The 16,704-nt window shown below is 37.8% G+C and overlaps 1 protein-coding gene and 1 pseudogene across 3 annotated transcripts in view; both read left to right on the forward strand.

Annotated features, from left to right (window-relative positions):
- The window catches only part of DLGAP1 (DLG associated protein 1), an 846,176-nt gene that overhangs the window by 217,825 nt on the left and 611,647 nt on the right, over positions 1-16,704 (forward strand). The window lies entirely within an intron of this gene.
- LOC137776795 (large ribosomal subunit protein eL28 pseudogene) lies at positions 12,620-13,025 on the forward strand (annotated as a pseudogene).

Consider the following 16,704-nt stretch of genomic DNA (forward strand, 5'->3'; position numbering starts at 1 on the left):
TAAGTCACAGTATAGTTTACAGCCAGTGGGCCTTGCCAGCCTCCCCTCTTAATGAGACAGACTCACACGTAGATACTCTAGATACTCGCGCAGCTGTGAGCTCCAGTGCCTCCACGGGTGGCCCCGACCAAATGGCAGCATGCAGACCAGTACGAAGCCTCCTCCCTGGCAGGCAAACCCAAAAGAAAGAAGGGGCAGAGGCCAATCTGAGCCTGCTCTGTTCCTTCTCTCACATCGCCCACTAAAATGTCAACCCTTTGACATGGGGAGGCATGCGGAAAAAGACCAGAGGTTATTATTCTAGCAGAAGTCTTTTCACCAAGACCTGAGGTCATGGAATTTGGGGCCACCCACCAAACATTATCCATTATAACTTTAATTTTTTGTATCATATAAGTGATTCTTGCACAGTGTAAAATTCAAGTCAATAAAGAAAAGTACAAATAACAAAATTAAACTTTCTCGTAACACCACCATCCCCTAAAAAAACACTTAACATTTTGATGCTCGTGCTTCTTTCATTTTAGACATTTATGTACATATGCATGCCTACATATATTTACTTATATTTTAACACACATCTTAACACATACACACATGTATGTCTCCATCTTCATAGGCATAATTCTAACATGACCCTAGTAATTCTTACTGCCGTAGAATCCACACTTTTGTGTAATCCCCTCTCCTTGAGTGTGGGCAGACTTTGTGACTTACTTCTTTTTTTCAACCATTTTAAAAAATTGAAGTGTAGTTAATTTACAATGTTTTGTTAGTTTCAGGTGTATAGCAAAGTGATTCAGTTATACGTGTGTGTATATATATACGTGTGTGTGTGTGTGTGAATATAAATATTCTTCTTCAGATTCTTTTCCATTTTAGGTTATTATAAGATACTCAATATAGTTCCCTGTGCTATACAGTAGGTCTTTGTTGGTTATTTATTTTATATATAGTGGTGTGTGTATGTTAATCCCAAACTCCTTTGGTCTACTTCTCTTTTTTAAATAAGTTCATTTATATTAGTTTTTTCGATTCCACATAAAAGTTGTTACGTGAGCTGACGCGGGTTGTGAAAGAATTCACAGAAGTATTAAGAAGGGAAGCAAAGAAAGTTTTTATTCACTTTCCAAGGAAGGAAAGGGGCCAGACACATAGAGTGGCATTAGCACTGAAGGGTGGGGTTTTGAGTCTTTTACTGAGTTTCAAAGGGCAAGATGCAGGAAAAGGGGGTGGGTTCATGTCTCTTCTGGTCCACAGCAGTACCCAGGCTGGCTGTGTCTCTATAGGATGTGGTTTTGTGGAGAATAAACTTGCAGTCTTCAGTATTTTCCAGTCTTTGGGTGTCTGAAAGAGACTCGATAGTGGCCCTTGACAGGCGCTACTCTATTGTGAACAATGTTAGATGGGTTTACGTAAGTGGTATCATATGATACTTGTCTTTCTCAGTCTGATGTACTTCACTTCATATGGGAATCTCTAAGTCCATGCATGTTGCTACAAATGGCATTATTTCATTCTTTTCATGGCTCAGTAGTATTCCATTGTGTATATATATCACATCTTCTTTATCTATTCATCTGTTGAGGGACACTTAAGTTGCTTCCATGAGCATAGTTTTATTATATGTAGGGGTAAATACGTCTGGACCCAAAGGAGCCATGGATGTGGTTTATTGAGTTTTCAAGAATAGGAAGAGTGCTTATGTATTGGTCTCTCCTGCTGAAGTATGCCACCAAGCACATTCCTTGGAATTTCTCAATAAATAGTTGCTAAATAAAAATGAGAGGGAAAGAATAAAAGAGTTAAATGTAAACAGTTGTTATTCAGCATTCTAAAAATCGGTAGGGATATAAGTCTTATAGGTTTTAAATCAGCTAGACCAGACAACTGTGTAGATAGTATTATTTACTTTTATGTAGTAAATCTCATCTCCTCGAGGATAAATATCAATGAAAATAGGGAAATAAACAGCATTGCATTAAAGTGTTAAGATAATTCATTTAGGGGGAGAAACATGCCACAATTTATTTATAAACCTTAGGGGATCTGAGCTATAAAATGCAGCTTGGGAATCAGAGAATCATTTCTGACTGGTCTTTGAAAACATTAGCTCAGTGTACCACTGTAGCATATGAGCCAACAGATTTCCTGAGCCTTATTAGGAAGATATATGAAAACAGAGGTGAAAATATTTCAGTGTTCTTATAACATTCCAAGCTTCACCATCATAAATATTATGTGTGATTTGCACACTGTCCCTCCAAGAGACCTAATGGACTTGATGAAGACCCAGAGAATGACCAGAGGGATCATGGCACTTCTATTAAAAATAATATTAAAAATAAATATTATTAAAAATAGATTATATTGAAAATAATTAAAATAAGAATATCCAGCACTGCTTCAGCTCTTACTCCAGTCCAAGTGGGAGTTTCTCTGCGTGTATTTACAGATCGAATCCTCACAAAATCTACTTGGGCAGGTAATATTATTTCATGCCCATTTTACAGATGAGGTTACCAAGGATCAGAGGATTTAAGTGACTCACCCAAGTTAGACAGCTAGTAAGTGGCTGAAGCAAAATTTGAACCCAGGAAATCTGGTCCTAAAATCCATGCTCTTAACCATGACACTCAACAGGGAACATCATATATTCTGTTCTGGGAAGTGGAAGGCAGGGACAAAGTATTATGGACATGTACAAAACAGAAAACCATGCCGAGAGACTGAACTTGGATTTGTCCTCCGTTTACCAAAATACTGAAAATAGGTTATATTTTCAGATGAATAAGAAAAAGTGTTACTTTGGACAGTACAGGCAAAAACAAGCAAAAAAACACACTTTTATTTAACACATTATTCCAAATAATGCTAGGAATAAAATAACCGGTTCAAAAAAGGCTTAGATAGTTTTATGGCTTATAGCACCAGAACTAGAATAACTGCTATTTCACCTACAAACATGAACAATTTTCATGTGGTTCACGTGATTATTAATCTCATGCTGGTGTCATGATGTCACCCCTGGCCTCCAGGTCACTTCCTCACATTTGGGGGTGGGGGGAAATGCACCAGACTCATTTCCTCCCCTAATGGGTGACTAGCACAGGTGATAGTGTCACAGTTACTTTTCCTTTATTCCGCATATTTTAGCAATTTCCCCATATTGGCGCACCTTGAACTTTGCTGTTACCCAAACCTCTCCATGTGTGAAACGTTTCATTGACAGTAAACCCATTCTTATATTAATCCTCTCCTTTTTAAAATTTGAGGCCGCCCTCCCCCTGCCCCGCCCCATCCCCCCGTCACTCTGATTCTTACTTTTCTGGACTCTGTCTCTCCTGGATAATTTCATTTCCTCCCTGACCAGTCATCATTTCATTAAGATTTGCAACACCCTCAATTCCTTTACCCCATAGTTATTGGACTCGTCCTGTCCTGATCCTAATCTTAAATCCAACCACATTTTTCCTTCCACTTCTGTTTTTAAACAGCTAGAGAGTGTCTAACATATGCATTTCCTAATATTTGTCAGGGAGATATTAAATATATGATTCATGAGTCAATAAATGCATGAGAAATACAACAGCTTTCCTAATTGGCTGTCACACATTCATGATTTCCAACCTCAGATGGTTCATTAATATCCATTGACAAGTGGCACTTAAAACCCTTTACAGTATACACGGTGGATGAGAAACTGACACTGGAGCCACATCCTTGGGCCACATAACATCTCTAAGCCTCAATTTCCACATCTGTAAAAGGGGATAACAATATTAGCCACCTTATAATTTTTTTCTTTTTTTTTCCTAATGGTGCTTCATTATTTTTCTTCATTAAATATGTGTGATTTTGAATTTTTAAAAGAAAAGATATTTTTAAAATTCCGTTGAACACATACTTAATGGGGTGTCCACTGTGTTTTGGACACCATGAGAGCACAAGATGAATGTGCTGTGCCCTCTGGTTTCAAGGAGCGCTTCATCAAGTCACAGAAGATGTGCTTCCAGTGAGCTGGAAAATAGGCTTGACTAGGATAAGTCTTAGAAGAGAAGGACAAAAATGTCCTGGGTGAGCTCAGTGAAGGGAACAGCTCTGACCTGTGCAGAAGTCAGGTTACTGTCAGCAAATGAGGTAAAATAGGCTCTGAAATTTTCTTTTTCGATCCAAAACAACAAAAAAAAAAGTTTAAAGAATAAGTTCTAGGATCCACTTGCTTTTCTGTTCCTTCTGCAGTAAACATCCTAACTCTTCTTTTAGATTCATTTTTATGAATCAATAAGAAAGGAGACAAAGAATGTCAAGATGTATTCAAATTGCCATGAGGAGAGAGGGGTGTAATTACTAGTTATAAGAGCAGCCCTAAATTCATTCACTTATTGTAATTCTTCTAAAGGAATATATATTGAATATTTTGAAACATATTGTTAAAATATGATTCAAAGAAGGGCGACTGTTTTGATAATTTATAAAACAGAAGGACTGCATTATATAAAATGTTTTCCATTTGATATAGTCTTTCAATCAAAGTTAAAAACCTAAAGAAATCTTCCAAAGGAAATTATTGTTCTCAGAAGGAAGGGTGGACAAGTTTGTGATTTGGAAATTAAATTGGCTGGGTGAATAAGTAAGAGCGGACTGAAAACTTAGAGCCCTTGTATTGGGAGGCATTAGCGTTGGGTTGAATCCCAAGTTTTCCTTGGTTACTGTCAAATGGAAATAGAAATTAAATGTAAGCAGAGCTTATTAAGAATTGTTAGTCTGAAGAGCACTTCATCAGTTCTAAAGTATATGTAAGTGTCATGGCTAATTAAAATTGAATTTTAGTGCTGCTAATATAATTTGCAGTCTTAAGAATCTGCTCTCTGGAAACCTCTCCAGTACTTGGTCGAGATATTCTTGGTACGGTAGTTAGTATTCATTTGGGACCAGTCTAGTTATGTCTAGTTGACCTTCCATCCAAGAAACAAACAAACAAACAAAAAACAAAGCAAAACAAAAAACTTTACATATCTTGGGTTTGGAGAAGAGTTTTTTGGTGTAATTGTTTATAGATACGTTGAATTCTTCTCAAATAGAATCAGGAGTGAAAGCTGAGATACGTAGGCTTTGAAACCATGCTTATCAAAGCATTTTAAAAAATTTTAGTGGAGTCATGACAGGAGGAAGATATAATTTATGTGGACTTTGTTTACTCATATTAAAATAAGAATAGGAATAAAGAAACGGTGACAGGCTACGAGTAGTCAAAAAGAGTAGAAATATTTTCCCAGATGTCCTATGGTGTTATCTATTTCCTATGCAGTTCTCTATCTCCACCAAAAATGGAGATACTCCTTATCTTCTATATTCCCACATTTGTATACATCCCTTTCATACTGAATCAGGACTGACCTGTGTACCACGATACTGCAAAAGGGTGGTTTGTGCTTTCTGAGCCTGGGTCCTCAAAGGCTGTTGTGACTTTCACCTTGGCCTGTTGGGTCACTTGCTATGGGAGCAAGTTGGCCTCTATGCTGTGAGGACTCTTTACAGACCTGTGGGAAGTCCCATGTAGAAAGGAATAAGACCTCTGGCTAATAGGCAGCACCAGCCTACTAGCATGTGTGTGAACCACCTAGTAAATGATCTTCTAGCCTCAGTTAGGCCTTCAGGTGGCCAGAGTCCAGTCAACATCTGTCTTTATAATCTCACGAGTGACCTTGCATCAAAAATTGATAATAATTATTGCTTTAGGCTATTAATCTTTGGAGTATTTGGTTATGCATTAATTGATTATCAATACAGTTGCTTACACTGTATGTATAATTTCATCAAATGCCATTCTGACCAAGGAGATGATACCACATATTATAAACAACTGTTGTAGCCATTTAATGCTACTTAGAATGTTTTAGAACTTACATCAGATGATCAACAATATCAGTTGCTACCAAATTTGGAGCTGAATGATTAATGAAACATCTGCTTATATTCCAGATAGTTGTAAGAGTAAGCCAGTGGAGGCCATGATCTACCAAGCTGAAGGATAATTAAATATTTGCCCCTATTTGAAACTACTTCTGTTTTTTCCACATTACTGTGAATAGCATGCATTCCTATTTTTTGAAGAGTAAAACTTGGCTAAACCTGAGACTTTAGATCTACCGAAGACTCAGCCTCCAAAGAAAACTCATAATAGTTTCACAAATCATCAGGTACGGTTAATGTCACTTTTTTGGTGACTCTTTCACATTTATTGGCTGTTATGTGTTTTTTTCAATGAGCTATATCAGGAATTTATCCTTGACCATCCCCTTGCACTGAGTAACTCTCTTGAACTCCAAAAACCAGAAATTGCAAAATTTCTCACATTTGTTATGTTAGCACATTGTTTTCCTACTCGAAATATCGGACTTTTATTTTATCTTATTTTTTTTAACATCTTTATTGGAGTATAATTGCTTTACAATGGTGTGTTAGTTTCTGCTGTATAACAAAATGAATCAGCTATATGTATACATATATCCCCATATCCCCTCCCTCTTGCGTCTCCCTCCCACCCTCCCTATCCCACCCCTCTAGATGGTCACAAAGCACCGAGCTGATCTCCCTGTGCTATGCGGCTGCTTCCCACTAGCTATCTATTTTACATTTGGTAGTGTATATATGTCCATGCCACTCTCTCACTTCTTCCCAGCTTACCCTTCCCCCTCCCCGTGTCCTCAAGTCCATTTTCTACATCTGTGTCTTTATTCCTATCCTGCCCCTAGGTTCTTCAGAACCATTTTTTTGTTTTTTGTTTTGATTCCATATGTATGTGTTAGCATACGGTATTTGTTTTCCTCTTTCTGACTTACTTCACTCTGTATGACAGACTCTAGGTCCATCCACCTCACTGCAAATAACTCAATTTCGTTTATTTTTATGGCTGAGTAATATTCCATTGTATATATGTGCTGCATCTTCTTTATCCATTCATCTGTCAGTGGACACTTAGGTTGCTTCCATGTCCTGGCTATTGTAAATAGAGCTGCAATGAACATTGTGGTACACTGACTTTTAAAGTTGATGGTGAATTCCAGGCTCTTACACTTATTTCTGCAAAAATGGCCATTACAGCAACCTTGTCCTCTTAATTCTTTTGCACTATTATAGTCTTTAGGCCTTCATTCATATAAAGGAACGCCTTCAGGGTGCTGATTTCTTGCAGGAAGATCATTACTGAGAAGACAAGTCTAACCTGTTACAATTTCTCTCTTCTATATGCCCTGGCCCATCAATTAGTACATTTGCATCTCCTATTAAGTATGAACACCTTAAACTGCATATAACCTTAAACTGAGCTGCTTTCAAGTATGAAGAATTTTCAAAAATGTTGATGACCTATCAATAGAGCAAGAGATCAGATAAATGTTTTCTGTAACTAATGTTGCATTCTTGACCAATGGCATCTATTTATGTGTTGGTGGCAGGAATTCTGGGGGTAGTCTTTGGGTTTTATGCCCAATTTTTTTCTCTTTCTGAAACTAATGAGTAAAATTAATAAGCTTAAGTATGACTAAAGGAATCCTTGATTTTAGTAATACTGTATTCTAAAATTTTGAGCTAACTCCATAGTAAACTCCAAATATTTAAAAAAATATTTATTGATACCTACTATTAATAATGGATGCATGAGTCAATCTTCAATTACATAGAAAAGTAGCCATGTATTTGCGTTCACAGTGCTTATAGCCCGTTCCCTTCTGACTTGTATATTTTATGGGCTTTTAATGTTAAGAGTAGTAATGTTCTACTATTCTGTCTTCTCAATTGAATATATTAGTTATGGTTCAAACACTTTCTGTATCACTCACGGACCTGGCAGGAAGTAAGTTGCACTCAGATGGTTTAAATGAAGAAAGTTTTTTAAAGGAGGGTTGACTTACAGAGTGGTTGGGAGGACTAAGAAAACAAACAAAAGATGTTGAAGCACCAGAGAATAGCAACGGTAGGAAGAAGTTATATCTATTAAAAACTAAGAAACAAGGGGATGAGCCCAGGAGAGCTAGAGCCCTAAACGAGATCATTTGGTAGATGTGCTAGTCTTCAAAAGTTATAATTATTCCTGAAAAACTGCCACAGCAGTGAATATGCAGCGAGGAAATATCTCAATCTCTCCCACCCTACCTGCTGATCTGCTGTCCTGCAGATGCTTCTTACAGGCATTTTCCATTCAGAAGCTAGTGTAACAATATGTCCTAGAGATCAGCCACCCAGGTCTGCAAAGCAGAGCAGAGAAGTATGGAGATCTTGGAAAGGGAATAAGGGAGAAAAACCAGCATACCTCCATATGAAAATGCATTTTTGGTAGCAGGCCTTCTGATCTTAGGTCATACTTAAAATGCACTTAAATATAAGGAAAAATTAGTAGTTGCTTGAAATTTTATTCAAATAGTAATATAAATTGAAGTAATTACAATATCCCTGAATGTGGCACGTTTCTTCTCAAAGGTAATATCAGACAATAAATAAGTAATAAAAAGTAACTGATAATCTTGAAATTAATTTATGTATCTGTTGACCATACAATTAACAAACCCCAGTGGGTGGCCTCTTCAGGACCATGGACAGATTTCACCTGGCTGTTCTGTAGTTCTCAACAGTATATTGTGCTTTTGCTACTTCCCTAGCTAAAACTTCCCAAGTTGTACTGAAATGATTGAAGCTGTTATCTGACTGATTTTATAAAGATGTTATGAGATTACAGCTAAAAACTTAGTTAAAATGATTAGGCACTTCGTGGTAGAAATTTTCGCTCGTATGGCAGGATCTACGAGCATCTGCCGTGATGACTCTCTTAAGGCTAATTCTCTCCTCTGTAGAAGCTGTGAAGGGTGATGTTTTGTGTTACAGAGCAGGATGCCGGAAAAAGTTAGTATTTTACCGCTACAGCTTCAAGAAGATTTGCATTTCTGGCACAGTAATGTAATAATTCAGAGTAGCTTTTAGAACTACAGTAATGCCTTTACATAGCAAGTGACCTTCAGCTGTTGTTACATAATCTTGAGATTTATTAAGATCATTATAGATAATGAAATTCCAGATGACCTCACTAATCACATTTTTCCAGCTACATCAACTAGATCATTTCCTTTATTATTTATTTACTTATTATAAATTCATTTATTTATTTTTGGCTGCATTGGGTCTTCGTTGCTGCGCGTGGGCTTTCTCTAGTTGCGGCGAGCAGGGGCTACTCTTCGTTGTGGTGCAAGGGCTTCTCATTGCGGTGGCTTCTCTTGTTGTGGAGCACGGGCTCTAGGCACGCGGGCTTCAGTAGTTGTGGCGTGTGGGTTTCAGTAGTTGTGGCTCACGGGCTCTAGAGCGGAAGCTCAGTAGTTGTGGCGCACGGGCTTAGTTGCTCCGCAGCATGTGGGATCTTCCCGGACCAGGGCTTGAACCCGTGTCCCCTGCATTGGCAGGCGGATTCTTAACCACTGCGCCACCAGGGAAGCCCGATCATTTCCTTTAAAACAAAAATCATAGTACTGTGGTTTTTTGTACTTAGCCCATCTTGTCCAGATGTCAGAAGCACCCACTAATACCTCAGAGGACTACATAGAAGGCTGCAACTACTTTGGTGCAGAATTATAGACTAAGCCACTAAACTAAAGGGTTTCAAAACATGGATCAGTTCTTGGAATACTTCTATAATTTAGGAAATATGAGGAATAGTGAACTAGGCTGGTCTTACTTTCTAATGAATTATAGATTTTACTTCTCCATAAACATGTTTCATACTCAGCTGGAGATAAGAAAATGCATTTTTATATTTTTATTAAATATTAGTTAATGCAATATTTATAAAACATCTGTAGGGTATAAAGAAAAATAGTACACTAAATACATAACCTACACACAGTTTTAAAAGAAAATGGTAACAGTATCCTGAATATGTATTATTCCCTTGATATTCTTTGTCGCTCCAATCTTGAATTATGTCCTTTCATTTTCCTTCTGTGTTTCAAAATTACACATTATGGTTTTATTCAGTAAATGTTTGTATAGATTTACCCACATATTGGCCACTCTCCTGTCCTGCATTATTCTTGCATCTCAGATTTCCATCTGGTATCATTTTTCTTCTGCCTAAAGTATATCTTTTGGGATTCTCTTTAGAGAGGAGCCACTGGCACTACATGCTCTTCAGTTTTTAATTTAGGTGAAAAAGTCTCTAATTCTGTTTCATTCTTGAAAGATCTTTTCATTGAATATACAATTCTAGATTGAGAGTGTGTTCTTGCAGCCTCTTAAATATACTATTCCACTAACTTCTGGCTTTCTCTGTCAGTTCTAAGAAGTCAGCTGTCTGACTATAGTCAATCCTCGAATGAAAAATACCTTTTCTTTTCACTTTAAACATTGTATCTTTATCTTCAGTTTCACCCTGATATGTATAATTGTTATTTTTAAAATTTATCATGCTTGGAATTTTTGCACCTTCTCAAAGGTACTGTAAGAGTCAAAAACAGACGTGGGCTCTGTCTTATGAAGCTTGTGAGGAAATGAGAGAAAATGAAATAAATGCTAGAAACAAACCTGGTTTTAGATATATTGAATGTGATGCATCTTGAAAGTATTTAAGTGGAGGTACTAAGTAGACAATATATATATTCTATATATATATAAACTCAGAAACTCAGAGAAATTTGGATTGAACATATAAGTTTGGACATCAGATAGATAAAGGAAGAAAATAGTATCATAGATCTGTTGAGACTTTTTAAGATTATAATGTAGAGTGAGAAGGGATGAAGTCTTAGGATAGATCTTGAGAAATTCTAGTATTCAATGGCCAAGGAAATGGGGACTGAGGACTGAGAGGAAGCAACAAGGGACTAGGGAGAAGTCAGGAAGAGTCTATGTTTGCAGATTGCAATATAATCTTTAAATGAGATAGCCCTGAAATCAGACTTAAGTGGGTCAAGGGTAATGGAGAGAGAGAAAATGGAGGCAAAAAGTCATGTACAAGTCAATGTAGACTATAGTATGAGGCAATAAAGAACAACTTTGAAATTTCTATGGGCATATGATTGCAAAGGTTGATTTGGTGCTCAGCCAGTATCCATTGTAGATTAACATCAGCCCTTCTGATGTCCTGAATCATTCAGAACCAGAATGAAGTGAGAGCCATTATCTGGGACATTATTGGTCTCATAGTGGTTAAAAAAAAAAAAAAAAAGCGGCAGGACCATGCAATTACTCTAAAAGCTTCTTCTTAGAAGTGACACGTATCACTCTCACATATAATTTCATTAACTAAAGAAAGTCACATGGCCAGACCTAATGTGAATGGGGGTAGCAATGGGGAGGGGATATTTTAATTAGATATACAATCTAATATGGTTAAGGTCTCATAGGTAGAGAGAGATTTTTTTTTCATTATTTTCATTGTAAATGAGGAGAATGGGAAATGAGAGGCCCTGTGAGTTGAGAGATTTTTTTTAAGGGAGATAATTAATGATGTTTAACTATGATGGGGGTGAATCTAGCTGTAAGAGAATTATTGACCGTATTGGGAGAATAGGGTCTAGTTGATATTTTGAGGTTTCCAAGAAATAGAATCCAATTTAGGAAGGGTAGCCCTGGTCCTAGATAGGAAGACCTTCTCCCTCACTAGTGAAATGTTTTAAAGAAGGGATAAGAGCTCCACTAAATATATTTGTAGGTTTGTTAGAGGGTACTAGATAGAATTCCAATATGTATGATGGTTTCTCTTTGCTCTGTGAAGTAGAACACAAGAAATATACTAAGACAATGGAGAAAAGTAAGGAAGGTGTCCTAGGTCGAAGAAAGCTAGGAATATAGAGAAATTCTTCAACTTGATAAAGAACATCTACAAACATCCTACAACTAAAGTTATACTTAATGGTGAGAAACTAGAAGCTTTTCCCTCTAAGATCAAGAACAAGGCAACGATGTCCCATATCACCACTCCCATTCAACACTGTACTGGAAGTCCTAGCTAATGCGATAAGACTAAAAAGGAAATAAAATTTGTACAGCTTGAGGAAGATGAAATAAAGCTGTCTGTTCACAGATGACATGATTGTCTATGTAGAAAAAGAATTGACAAAAACACTAGTGGAACTAATATGCAATTATATCAAGGTTACAGGGCACAAAATTAATATATAAAAGTCAATTTTTCTTATATACCAGAAATGAAACATTGGAATTTGAAACTAAAAACACAGTAACATTTATATTATTAGCACCAAAAAATTAAAATACTTAGATGTAAATCTAAAAAATATGTACAGGATCTGTATGAGGAAAACTACAAACTCTGATGAAAGAAATCAAAGAAGATCTAAATAGGTGGATATTCCATGTCCATGGATAGGAAGAGTCACTATGATTCAGGTGTCAATCCTTCCTAATTTAATCAGTAGATTTAACAGAATCTAAATAAAATTCCCAGCAAGTTTTTTGGCACTGTCAACCAACTGATTCTGAAGTATATGTGGAATGGCAAAAGGCTAAGAATAGCCAATATAATACTAAAGAAAAACAACAAAGCCAGAGGCCTTTCCGTCTCTGGCTGCCGCCAGGAGAGGAGCTGCCGCTGTCCGCGCATCTGCAGTGGATGGTCGTGAGGACCTGCTGCAGTTACTTGATCAAGAGGAACAAGCAGACGTACAGCACCAAACCCAATAACCTCAAGGCTCGCAACTCCTTCCACTACAACCGGCTCATTCACCGCAAGACTGTGGGCGTGGAGACAGCGGCGGACGGCAAAGGGGTCGTGGTGGCCAGGAAGAGAAGATCCGGCCAGGGAAAGCCAGCCACTTCCTACGTGCGGACCACCATCAACGAGAATGCCCAGGCCACCCTCAGCAGCAACCGACACATGATCCGAAAGAACAAGTACCGCCCAGATTTGCGCATGGCCGCCCTCCACAGAGCCAGCTGCCATCCTGCGCAGCCAGAAGCCTGAGATGGTGAAGAGGAAGTGGACCCGGCCCACCAAGAGCTCCTGAGCGATCTATCCCCTTCCCTCATGCAATAAAACTGTCAGCTGACATGCCACACACACACAAAAAAAAAAACCCAGAGAACTGACAACTAATACTACTTGACTTCAAGACTTAATATAAAGCTACAGTTAGTAAGATGGCATAGTAGTGGTGAAAGAATAGAAATAATACAACAGTGGAATAGAGAGCCCAGAAATAGACTCATACATTTATAATCAACTGATGTTTTACAAGGGAGAAAAGGCAATTCAATGGAGAAAGGATTGACTTTTCAACAAATGCTGTTTGAACAATTGGACATTCATACACAAAAATAATTTATACAGACCTTACACTTTTCACAAAGATTAAATCAAAACGGATCATAGACAAAAATGTAAATCACAAATCTATAAAACTTCGAGAAGATAGCAAGAGAATAAGCTAGGTGACCTTGGGTTTGATGGTGAATTTTTAGATACGGTACCAAAAGCACCATCTATGAAAGAAAATATTAAGTTGGGATTTACTAAAATGAAAAACTTCTGCTCTGTGGAAGACACTGTCAAGAGAAACAGAAGAAAAGCCACAGACTGGGAGAAAATATTTGCAAAAGACATATCTAAAGAACTGCTATCCAAAATATCCAAAGAGCTCTTAAAATCCAACAGTAGGAAAACACACACACACACACACACACACACAATCTGATTAAAAAATGAGGAAAAAACTTGAACAGATACTTCATGAAAGAAGATATGCTGATGGCAAATAACCTTAAAAAAGGTGCTCCATGTCTTACATCATCCCTTAGGGAAATGCAAATTAAAACAACAGTTACCACTATGTCTTAAAATGCCCAAAATCCAAAACACTAACAACACCAAACGCTGGCAAGGATATGGAACAGCATAAACAATTATCCATTGCTAGTGGGAATGCAAAGTGGTACAGCCACTTTGAAAGACAATTGGGCAGTTTTTTATAAAAATAAACATTTTTAGCATGCGATCCAGCAGTTGTGCTCCCTGGTATTTACCCAAATGAGTAGAAAACTAATGTCCACACAAAAACCTGCCACAGATATTTACAGCAGCTTTGTTAATAATTGCCAAAACTTGGAAGCAATCAAGATGTCCTTCAGTAGTGAATGGATAAATAAATGGTAGTATATCCAGACAATAAAATAATATTCAGTACTAAAAATATATGAGCTATTAAGCCATGAAAAGACATGGAGGAACAGGGGTTCCCTGGTGGCACAGTGGTTAAGAATCCGCCTGCCAGTGCAGGGGACACAGGTTGGAGCCCTGGTCTGGGAATATCCCACATGCTGCGGAGCAACTAAGCCCATGCGCCACAACTACTGAGCATGCGCTCCAGAGCCTGCGAGCCACAACTACTGAGGCTGCGTGCCGCAACTGCTGAAGCCTGCATGCCTGGAGCCTGTGCTCCACAGCAAGAGAAGCCACTTGCATCACAACGAAGAGTAGACCCCGCTCACCACAACTAAAGAAAGCCCACGCGCAGCAGTGAAGACGGAACACAGCCAAAAATAAATAAATTAATTAATTAAATTAAAAAAAATTTTCTTTTAAAGATATGGAGGAACATTAAATACATATTACTAAGTCAAAGAAGCCAGTCTGAAAAGGCTACATACTGTATAATTCCAATTATAGTTGGCTCTTGAACAAAGCAGGGGTTAGGGTTGACCCTCTATGAAGTCAAAAATCTGTGTATAACATAGTTGGTCCTCCATATATACAGTTCGTCCCTCTATATCTGCAGTTCCATATCCATGGATTCAGCCAATGGTGGATCGTGTAGTACTGTAGTATTTACTACTGAAAAAAATCTGTGTGTAAGTGGACCCATGCGGTTCAAACCTGTGTTGTCCAAGGGTCAACTGTATATGATGTTCTCGAAAAGGCAAAACTGTGGAGACAGTAAAAAAGATCAGTGGTTGACAGGGATTCCTGGGGAGTGAGGGAAAAGTGAGTAATACGGAGCACAGGCAATATTTAGGGCAGGGAAACTATTCTGCATGATACTGTAATGGTGGATGCATGCCATTAGACATTTGTCAAAACCCATAGACTGTACAACACAAAGAGTGAACCCTAATGCAAACTATGGGCTTTCATTAATAATAATAAGTCAACATTGGTTCATCAACTGTAACAAATGAATGGACCATACTAATGCAAGATGTTAATAATAGGGGAAACCGTAGAGGGTAAGAAGGGTATATGGGGACTTTCTATACTTTCTGTTGAATTTTTCTACGAACCTTAAACTGTTCTAACAATAAAGTCTATTAATATAAAAAATCGATATTAATCTAATTCCTTAACCCAACCCTTTGGAGGAATCAGATAGATGTTATCTACGCTTAAGCGTTTTGTACTTTTCTCAAAAACCAATGCCTACGATGATAGATGCAAGGTACAGCCACAGACTCATTCATTGTATGTACTAAGCTATGATATATTTATTAACGCTTAGCCAAATAAACATGAATGTGTCTAGAGCTGTGTTTGTGTATGCCATGCACATGTCTCTCCTAAGCATTCAAAATATTATTTAAATAGTTTGTGAATATGGATAAAATATAATAAGGAAGAAAAGTAAAGAGAAAGAGAGGGCAACTAATTTAACATCAGTTGATAAGAGGTACTGAATTTGTCGGAAGCAACGTGTTCTAAAATTGCTCCATGCTTACTCCTTTTTGTCTTTCCTTCTTTGGTGTAAACCTTGACACGTTCCAGTGAATTCCCAATGTCCCTCCTCCTTCCAAAACCTATTCCTACTCACACTTTTGGTGAGGAAAAGCTACACTGACCTGAAGAGAAGCTGCCGTGCCAGTGATGTGATGTTTTACCTTTGCTGTGGAAACTGCATTAGTTCTTGTTTTAAGGACACACCAAGCCTTTATTTATGTCTTTAATATCTGCAAACATCCTTGGCAGAGAGAGGATGCTCCAGATTAGAGTTGATCCTCCTCACTTTTGGCCAGTAAATGAGCCAGTCTGTTTTAATGAAGAGGTGGGCCAGGGAAATGTTCCTTTTACTTGCCACACAGAACCAGAAATTCTGACTGAAATATCAGAGTGGAGGCTTTGCTTCCGAGAGTATTTACTTTTAAGGTTCATTTGCTAAGTTAATTCAATAAAAGCACAGCAGGGAAGTCAGCTGAAACCTGGATTGTACGAACGTATTGAATACAAAGGATGAGACTCTGTTTGACCCCTTCAATATCTGTTCGCCCCCTTCAATATCTGTTCGTATGTTAACTCTTTGTCTTGAAAATCTTGGAAGTTGTATGAATTTATCTTTGAATATTGACATAGGTCATTGGTAACAACATATATGCTATGTTAACTAGCATTTTGTCCTACCTAGCCTTTATTTTAAGATATTTCATTGTGATCTCTCTCAGTTGATGTACATCTAGATAACATCATTGTGTTTTCACTTTGAAGTTTAAAAAAAAAAAAAAACTAAGGGTGCTATTTAAATGTATACAATAAAAATTTATGGGGGCTTCCCTGGTGGTGCAGTGGTTAAGAATCCGCCTGCCAATGCAGGGGACACAGGTTCAAGCCCTGGTCCAGGAAGATCGCACATGCCGCGGAGCAGTTAGGCCTGTGCGCCACAACTACTGAGCCTGCGCTCTAGAGCCTGTGAGCCACAACTACTGAGCCCACGTGCC

This window comes from Eschrichtius robustus, chromosome 14 (assembly GCF_028021215.1).
Source record: "Eschrichtius robustus isolate mEscRob2 chromosome 14, mEscRob2.pri, whole genome shotgun sequence".
NCBI lineage: Eukaryota > Metazoa > Chordata > Mammalia > Artiodactyla > Eschrichtiidae > Eschrichtius > Eschrichtius robustus.